Below are 10,123 nucleotides of genomic sequence, written 5' to 3'. Positions count from 1 at the left end.
GGCGTCACGCCGGGCTGCGCCGCGTCAGCGCCGGCACGTACCTGTGTATTCAGGGAAGCAGATGGTCAGAGGCGATTTCTTGATCTTCTCGGCAAATAGGTCTTTCTTGTTGAGGAACAGAATGATGGAGGTATCGATGAAGAATTTGTTGTTACAGATGGAGTCGAAGAGCATGAGAGATTCGTGAATGCGGTTCTGCAATGGGGAGCACGGAGGTTTTTTTTTGAGAGAAAGGCAAAGAGAAAGAGTTAGAGGAGAGGAGAACATTTTTCTGAAATGAAATGCTTGGAAAGCAAAAAAATCTCTAAAATAAGACAGTGGTAAACGTGAGATGGTTACAAAGGTGGAGGAAACGGGGTGTTGCTGTCATCCCAGGCTGGAGGATGCAGCCGATCCTCCACTGCCTCCCTGCAGAGCCCCTCTGCCGGCTGCTCTAACAGGGCTGATGCCTGAAGCTTCAAGAAAGAGCAGAAAATAATCCTCATTTTCTTGCCACCTGCATAAACTGAGGAGTTAGGAAAGGGGGCTGCAGCTTCCTGGTCTCGCCTGCATCTCTTCAGGGGCTGGGCATCCCTGAAGCATCACTTGCAGAGCCTGAAGGATGGACAGCACCAGCCAGCAGCCGGCATGCACTGGGCACGGGGACTGGGATGGAGGGAGTTTTGGCTGTCTCAGGGTGGTCCTATGGACCCGCCTGGAAGGGTACTTGTGCCGAGCGGTACCGTTGTGGCAAGACCGGTGCCAAGGGATTGCCCAGGGGCTTTTCCCTGTGCCCCTGGAAGAGTCTTCAGCCCGTCTTTGAAAATACCACGGTGGTGGCTGGGTCGCTGCTGAGAAATCCCAGTGCTGCTGCGTGGAGGAAAGCAATGCAGGTGCCTCTGCCAGCCCACCTCCCAGCTCTCCTGGGCGTGCCGGGCTTGCGGGCTGCTCCAGGGAGACTTTAAGCATGGAAGAGTTTTGGTAGGAGCATAAATAGAGGCAAATCTCTAAAAGCTGTAATTTTTAAAAATTAATTGTCCTTTCACATGTGGACAAAAGCCATGTAAAGCCATTTTTCCCCATGCTACAGAAGTTACCGGAAAGGAGAGTGGACAGAAGGACAGGAGGAGGAGGAGGAGGTTGTCCTGCGCTGCATCAGCTGTGGCAGGGCACCATCAAGCAGAGTATTTTAGTGCTTCACTCGAGCGGCTGGGGGGGGTCTGTGGGGGCAGGCGCACTCGCCGTTAGTGTGACGGTGCTGCTGGACAGGACAGATACGGCTCTCTAGGAGCTCTCAAAAAATTTTCTCCATCATTAACTTGCTCTTAAAATAAACAGAAAGCCATTCCCTGCTGCTCCACTGACAACCGTGGGAGACATTTTAGGCGGTCCGTGCACCTTTGTCGTTGCTGATACCCACCTAGGTGACTACTCGCACTTGCAAAGCTTCTGGTTCAAAACCAGGGCTTAGCAAGTCCAAAGCTGCTGGCCACGCCATGCCCCTCTCTGCCACCCCCTCCTGGGGCCGAGCCCTGGCCCTGCCGCTCGTGCGGGGACACCCAGCTATTTGGAAAAGCTTTGCGTGACACTGAGAGCCGCAGGGACGTGCTCCGGGCAGCAAGGGTGCTCGGCAGCCGGTGGGAAAACCCTCCTGCAGCAAACATCCCCCCACAGCCCCTTTTTTTTGGAGGCGCAGCAAAGGGGGGGGCTTTGGACTTGCCGAAGATTCACGAGAACACACGTGTTTCCTAATGAAATGATGACCCAATTACACGTTTTTGGCATTTTCCATGAATGTTTTATTAGTGAGTCATTTTATTAGCTACACTTCAACCGTAGCTTTTGCATGCAAAATTTAGCAGATGTCTGATTTCATCTTGAAAGGCTTTGAGATTACACTGTCGGTTCCTTGGCAAAGAGTAGCTCGGGATGCCAAGCAGTCACTTTCCAAAGCTTCGGGACTTCATTTTACTCTTATCTTTTTTTAAAAAAAAAAAAAAAAAGCCTTATTCATAGGGAAAAAAGAAACCGCCACAAAAGGACGTGGCTCTTCTTGACTTGTGGCTGTTGCAAAAATGCCGGGTCTTGAGATTTTCATGGGAAGCATCAGGGTGGTTTTTTTTCCTTGTTGTCCCATATATATATTATACTTAAATAAAGGACTGGTGGTGGTGGTGGTGAAGGAGCAGCTGAAACAAAGCATGTGCCTGGGGGAATGAAAATCCCAAGCACAAGGAAAATAACCCCGGTGCCTTCTGAGCCCTGGACACCCGGTGCAGGCATCCTGGAGGAAGTTTTTAAAAATCCCCAATACAAATATACAATGAAAAATCTTTCCCTCTCAGCCATTATTTTTTCTCAGAGCTGGCCCGTAATTCTGTCTGATCTGCAGGATGGAACGTATGGGGATCCGTGTCCAAGGATGGGTCCAGCTGAAGTTACATCACTGGAAATCGGTGAAGTCAATAGGAATAACGGTTAATTTTCCTTTGCTGAGGTTTATGGAGAATTTTCTCTTGGTTTCTTCAAGTCCTTTGCTTCTATTTCATGCCCCAAATAATGGAAGATCTTTGGTTTAAACACAAAAGAACAAACTGGCCCAAGCGTTATTTTAAAGGGAGGGAGAGGTGCTCCAAGCACTGCGTTACTGCAAGGAGGAAAAAGCACCATTTATTGAATCGAAGCAGAAACGGCTCTTTTGCCTCTATGCTCCCAAGGCGGAAAAGAAACGCACAGCTTGCTGCTTGCAGTAGATTTGGAACCGAAGTATTGGAGGAAGCAACGGGGCAGCAGGCATGCTCTGCCCCGCCGGCGCCGAGCATCGCCAGCGAAGGGCGCCGAAAAGGCGGCTGGACACGGACAGACGGACACCTGCGTGGGGTCTGGCGGCGCCGGAGGAAAGGCGTGGATGGTCTGACATAGATACGTGGGGGCAAGGGACTTCAGGAGGGGAAGAGTATTTCAAGAAGCCAAGGAACAAATGGAAGCTATGGTTAAGTTGTTCTACTTAAAAACAAAAGCAAGAAAAATTCCCACCAAATACTTACATAAAATTAAATGCCTTTTGGTTATATCCTTTTCAAATTCCTTATTTCCAGGCGAATGAGGCTGTGGCAGGCGACTGACACCGCAGGCGCGTGTCGTACGCATGTGTACATGGAGCAGACGTGGGGTAAATAAGGGCTTGAGAAGCTGGACGCGCTCAAGGGAGACACAATAAAAACCCTCTCACGCTAGAAAAGAGCTGGCACTTTATTAACATTTTGTAACTAATAAATACATTACCGACAGCCAATAAATTATTACAATAACTAATGTTCTATTAAACCAATGGACAGTCACTCTTCGTACAAAATTACAGTTAATACAGTTTGGGCCATCAAACATGCAGGAGAAACGATTCAGCGGGAAACCAGCAAAAGGAAAATCGTGGCGGCCTCCGGCGATCCTTCGGGAAGAAATGTGGTGGGGAGCAGGGAGCCCAGAGGCAGGGTGATGGTCACTGTTCCCTTGTCGAGCTGAAGCGGGGAAAGGGAGGTGGGGGGAATAGGGCTGAAGATGTTGAATTAAGGCCTGTGCTATTTAACGGGGCGATGGCTGGTCTTTAAACAGCCCTGTTTGCTTGCCCAGTGCCACCGGGTTGCTCCAGCACTGGAAAAGCTGGTGAGACTCAGGCAATGCTGAAAATCGTGCTGTTACCCGCTCTGATCTCCTCTCCCCGCCCGAAGCAGGAGGTTTAGACCTGGAGCCGCTTGCCTGCACTACAGGACAGTCAGGATTTGGTCTCGAGACCAAATTAATTTCCAAGACCCTGGGTGGGAGAGGGGCCAGGGCAGCGAGCGTCGGGCCGGCTCCCAGCCCTCCACCTCCTCCCCGGGTCTCTCCTCCCAGTGCCTGCTGCCCGTGGTGCCCATGGAGAACTGAGCTGCCCTCTCTGGGGGATGGAGGTGGTTTTGCCCTGTCTCCCATCCAGCTCCCTCCCCTCTCCCTCTGCCTGCAGGGGAGGCTGTGGTCCTCCTCCTCTTATTAACGCATCAGTGTTTAAGGGTCATACTTGCTCGTGTTCGCTAGCTAGCCTTTGCAGCACAAATAAAGATCTCGCAGGCTGCTGGCTCGGACACGAGCGGTCCTGTGAGAAGTCCCTTTCCATAGCCATGTTCTCAACGTAACGTCTTATATGGGTCACGTACCTATATCTGTCAGCATCAATTATCTCGTGTCATTGCATGAGCTCAGAAATGGTAACGTACACTCAAGTCTCGGGGCGCTTCGGGAGAGTGTTTCTGTCTGCTCTTTCCTCCGGGGAGGTAGAGACAAGACCGCGGTCTGCTCTTCTGAGCCGCCCGGACCACATCTCTGCTTTCTCGTGCGTGCGTCGGGGATGCAAGTGTGTGATGGGTTTGGGTGGTTCAGGGTGATGCTCAGCAGCACCATCTCTACTGACCTTGACGCTTCCGGCGTCAGATCGTTAATGAGTGTTTTAGTCTCCTTGGAAATGGTTGTGGAGTTTTTGGTCGTCAGCCTGAAGACAAACCTGGCCCATGACAAAGACACAAACACACTAGTACTAAGCTGCTCTAATCGACTTGACAAACCGTCAGCCTTGTTCCCAGGAACTCAACAACAAACGTCTTCCTAGCTCCAGTAGATCTTTTGGCCACAAAATACTCGGACACATCGCACAGGCTAAGAGTGCAGGGTTGGTCCCTTTTACAGCACCAGCTGCACAGTCCCCCGTGGGGGATGCCCGCCACCCCCAGCCGAACCCCGCGCCTTGTCGAGCTGCACAGCCGGGGGCTGCCCGACGCCTTACACAGCTGGGGGCTGGGCACACTGGGATGTTCTGGCAAAAGGACATCTTCCAGGTCCCACCCTGACCTCCTGGAGATTGCATTCCTGGCCTGAGAACAAAGTCTGTTCCCTTGCAGGCAAGCACTGGGCTCATGCCACAATAGAAAAAACCCACCAGATACATTTTAATGTACGTTACAGTATAGACTGCTCTCATTAATACCTTTAGTGTCCTGTAAAACGAAATCAGATCTACCGAGGAGGCACGGCAGCCTCCTCCTGAGGATGCTCTCCCCTCCGTGGAGGGACAGGCTGGCCAGCCATCCAGGAAGGCAAGAAGGCAAGAAGCTAATTCTCGTACAAAACTCCTGAGAGAGATTTAGTTGGAAGAATTTCTGGGCGGGCGGTGGTGGGAAGCCGGCCGACCCCTCGCTAGTAAAACGAAATCAGATCTACCGAGGAGGCACGGCAGCCTCCTCCTGAGGATGCTCTCCCCTCCGTGGAGGGACAGGCTGGCCAGCCATCCAGGAAGGCAAGAAGGCAAGAAGCTAATTCTCGTACAAAACTCCTGAGAGAGATTTAGTTGGAAGAATTTCTGGGCGGGCGGTGGTGGGAAGCCGGCCGACCCCTCGCTAGACCTGGCTGGGGCCTGGCGGGAGGGCAGGGGCAGCAGTTTTTTTCAGACGGAGGGGCCAGATGGCCCGGCCGAGCAGTCCCGCTGCCCTGCCGCTCGCTGGGCTCCTCCGGCCGTATGTAAAAACAAGAGTGTGAACTCTATTTGCTAAAGAAAAAACTGGCCTTTGAAGTAGGTGGCTGTATTTTAACGTGTGCTTTCCTGGTGCATGTTTATTGCTAGTTCTCCTAACGAGCCCTGCTACCGCATCCTCCCAGGGAGCACGTGCAGCTCGCTGCTCTGCAGCTCAGCCCTGCAGCCTTGTCTGCAGGCTCATTTCAAGGCTTTCCTTCCACAGGTTTCCCTATTTCATCAAAATTGTTGTTTAAATAAAGGAGCTATTTGCATTTTTTCTTCTCCCATGGCTCCACACACCCGACCCTCTCCTTGCCGATGGAGCAAGCGATGGGGCTTCCTTCTTTCTTTTTGCTGCTGTCTGAAGCTCATCGCGAGTTGCTAACGCTGCTTTCAACGCGATGCCCCTCGGATGCTGCTGCTGGACTAGTGATCTGAGTCATTAAAAACCTCCTGCATCCCAAAAAGGGCACCTTTTGCAAATTCCCACATTAGCTTTGAAGGGCAGCAGGGTGTATATGTAGCTGTTTCAATTCTGTGCTTTTAAAATATGTCCCCCATGCCCTGGTATGATTTCTGATGCAGCTGTACCAGTTGCAACATCTCTGCTATGTGGAGACTGCAAATTAAAGACAACTCGGGGCCCCTGAGGGTCTGGATTCGGAGCGTCGCAATTGCAAAGCACAAGGGGCTATTAAGAAGACGGCTTTTGAAAGCAGGGGATGCATTTCAAGGTCTTCTTTCTAGGCAATTGCTGCAAGGATTGCTGGTGTTTAGAAAAAGCACGGGGCAAAAGATTGCCTGCAGAAGGCACATCTGTCAGAAAAGGCTTGGGAGGATGCAGAAGGCCAGCGGTGAGTGATGCTTTGGCAGGCATTCTGGAGACAAAAATCTATACAAAGCCATCAAGCGGGAGAAATAGCAGTGTTTAACACTGGAAGCATTTCATCTTCCAAATGCCGTTTCCAGCCTTTGTCAGTGAATCCTCACGACACTCGTGTGAGGGAGGGAATGTCAGCAGCAGCAGCTGAAATGAAGCTTTAGACATACAATATGCCAAAGAAAATGAAAGAAAAGGCTCTGTCTGTCAACATTTCCTCCTTTTTCTCCCTTTTCTCCCCGTGGAGCACCAGCCGTTGATCATCACCAACGTGCCAGGGAACCAGCCGGAGCTGTGGAGGGGCTGGGGCAGGAGGGGGTCTGGACCTCCCAGCCGGCACAGCTGGGCGTGGGTTGCCTGAATCCAGCCCGGAGTGTGGCACAAGCGCACCGCGCTGGCACCGGTGACTCGGCTGCATTCGGTAGAGTCTGGGGTTGAGTTAATTTGAATTGTCTTTACCAAAATATTCCTGTGCGCTTTATGCTGGGAACTCCTGAAGCCTTGGCTTGGTGCTGCCTTCACTGGGAACAGCTTCTGTTACTTATTTGCTTGGATAAAATGTCACCCACAGCAAGGGGTGGGAACAGAAAACCTCCAAACTTCTCGTGCCGCTGATCAAATCCTTCTGAAAGAGCTTAATCAAGACCCGCCTCGCTGCCACTGCAAGTCATGAGCGCACCACTGCACACAGCTCTGGTGCTTCACTGGGGTCTAATCGTTACGTACGCCTTACGCACCCAATGTAACCAACATTCAGTTTTTCAGCCCCTACTTTGACACTTGACGCACATTTGAACACTAGGTGTTACTGGTGGGACTTGGTCACCTGCGTGGGACAAGCTCCAGGAGCACCCCTGTCCCTCTGCGACCCGCTAGCTAATTCCCTGCTCCCTCCGTGGCAGAAGCACCATCCCGGTGCCATCATCCACCGTCTTGAAAAGCAAAGCGAGGGACTGGACTAATTCAGTGGCCTCAGACAGCAGCCCAACTTTCACCTGGAGTAAGATGACCTCTGAGATGAGCAGAGGGTATGCAAGCTGAAAGCTTGGCTTGGGGTCGAGGGGAAGTTTGGCAGGGGTGGATCGGAGTCCTGCCTATTTCTTTTTCACATCGCCTATTTATGCACTGAACTCCTCTTCCTGCAAAAACAAACAGGTTGGTTGCATTTTACTGTCATTCCCTTGGCTTTAGTCTCAGGGACTAGAGCTCAACACACACATAAATCTTTTCAGGGTCGGGGCATGCAGTGGTCCCTTCCATGGAACCAGAGAACTGGGCAGGTGCTTCCCACTGAAAAGCCTTTCTTTGGAAATCCTTCCCATTGACTCTGAAAATCCTAAGCTAAACCAAATACAATTAAATGCACAGGCTTGTGGTCAGCGTTCCTTTGGTTTACAGTTGTACAGCAGAGTGTGCCGGCATGAAATGGAGCTGGGAGAGGGGCTGGGACCTGGGAAAGCAAGACACGTGGGTGGGATGTGGCGCGAGGAGCAGAGAGGGGCTCCGGGCGCTGCTGGCCGGCCAGCTCTTCGTGGGAGCTGATGCCGCCGGAGGTATTTTAAGGCTGAGATGGTGAAGAGAAAAGTGGGTACTCCCTTGGGCCGGAGCAGGGGAGCAGAGACCTGGTGTTATTGCTGTTAGTGTCCAGCAGAGTAGCAGTGGGTCTTCACTGTACAATACTAAATAGTTTTACAATTTAACGCTATCTAGGGGGTTACTGACACAGCTGCCAGCCAAGCTGGGCGGTGAGCAGATTAGATGGGTGAAAGCCACCTTGTTCTCCTCCGCAGCCCTCCCCTGTTTGCCCCGCGGTGCTCCTGCTTGCATCCCTGGCTGGGGTTTTGTCATGGATGTCCCACAAACGCTGTCCCAGCAGAGCGCAACCTCCGATGGGGACTCTCCTCCGCCTCCCAGGTGCCCTTCTCTTCCCGTCCTCCCCGCTGCCTCAAACTGCCTCATCTCCCTTCTGCAATTTCTGTCCCAAACCGCCCCCCCCAAGCCTCCCTCGCCAGTCCTCTCCGTCCCATGCCACCGTACCTGCTCCCTTCCCTGCCTCCCCTTGCCTGTGCGCTGGGCTGCTCTGGGCTGCTCTCACACCATCCCTCCCAGACGGGCACAGCGAGAAAAGAGGCATGGCACTGGAGAACACTCAGACCTCCTGGGACCTGAAAGACACCCCTAGCCCGGGCTCCCAAGAGAGGACAGCTGAACTTGTGGCTGGCCTGGAAAGACTCACGTTTTCCAGGATCATGGACTTTTCAGAGAGGCAGAGGAGAGGCAGGGATCAGTGTTGCCTACCTGCCCCCAAGTGCCACGCTGAGTGGGATCTCAGAGGTGGCTGTCTCACCCAGACACCAAACAAGCTTTCGCGGTGGACTTCTAAGGGTCCCTCCATGCTCCTGGAGGTGACACCTCTCACACTCCCCTCAGCCTTCACCCCAACAGCACCCAGAGCTCTTGGTGATGGCAGATGGATGGCCACACGTACCCCAACCCAGCTGTGTTTGTCCTCCCCTCTGTGCCCCCACATTCCACTGTGCTGGGTGCTACCCTTGCCCTTTCCACACCTCTCCCCCTGCCCTTCCTTCCTCCCTTCCCTCTCTTCCTTGCACTTTTCCTTCCTACTCCATCACTTGGCTCAAATCAGCTCCCTGAGCCTTCCCTCTCCACTATGTGGCCAGTATAAACCATCCCTCTTGCTTTAAATACTGGTAAAGAGATGCCCTGACTGGATACACCAAACCTGGAGCTCTCTCTCTCTCCTGGGCACCCAGGCAGGAGATGACACAGGCAAGCTACCTGCTTCTGCTCATCCGAGGAGGCTCGGAGTGCAAGGTTGAGCTTCTCAAGAGTATTCAGATGCCCGAGGTGCGATGAAGAGCCGCGAGGCTCCTGCACACCTTGCTGTCACCCGAGCACGGTGAGGTTTCCCAAAGCACCTCTCCGCGTTTCAGGTACTTGAAGGTCAAATTCTGCCTACAAGAAGCCAAGGCTAAATATTTTTGGTGCACCCCAGCGTTTCGGGGCTGAGGTTTGGAAAGAGACGCTGCGTGTTTGCAGGAGCATCGGTTGTGCTGAAATCACTTCGGCTGGGAGGTGCTTTGGGAAAGGTCGCTGGGCAGCCAGGCTGGCATCCTTGCCAGGGTGTCCCCGTGCCCAGGGTCCCTGTCAGCACTCGTCCCCGCGGCATCCTTGCTGCCTACGCCCCAGGGGTCCCGGCCCAGCTGCCACCGCTGTGGCATCCGCGGCACCCAGCAAAGCCTCAGAAACGGGTTACTGAAACCACTAGACGTATTTTAACATTAATTTTGAAAAACTTGAGGTAAAACTGTTACCGGCAATGAATGCTTTTAGACAAGGCTTAGTAGGTTTTGTTACTGCGTCCCTCTTACTCAGACACCAGCAGAACTCGATATGGCTGTTTTACTTGTTCAAATAGCTGTCTGGAAAAAAGGAGAATATACAAATCCAAGCTGCGGTGGCTGCGTTCAACACCGACCCCTCCGGCTTTGGGGTAGGAAATGGAGCCGTAAGGTACCCTCAAAATGATCATCTTGTATCTAGCACTTCCCAAAGGAATAGTGTTTTAAAAAAAAAGATAAATAACAAGGAGAATTAAAAATATCCCTTAATTTCAAGGAAAAAAAAGTTTCGGTTCCAAACTACACTGTCACTGACAAGTATTTTAAGGCTTTGATTTTTTCCTTTTTTAAAACTGAAGTATT

This window comes from Fulmarus glacialis, unplaced genomic scaffold (assembly GCF_000690835.1).
Source record: "Fulmarus glacialis isolate BGI_N327 unplaced genomic scaffold, ASM69083v1 scaffold26498, whole genome shotgun sequence".
In the NCBI taxonomy this organism is placed as follows: Eukaryota; Metazoa; Chordata; class Aves; order Procellariiformes; family Procellariidae; genus Fulmarus; species Fulmarus glacialis.
This window is presented reverse-complemented; position numbering follows the sequence as displayed.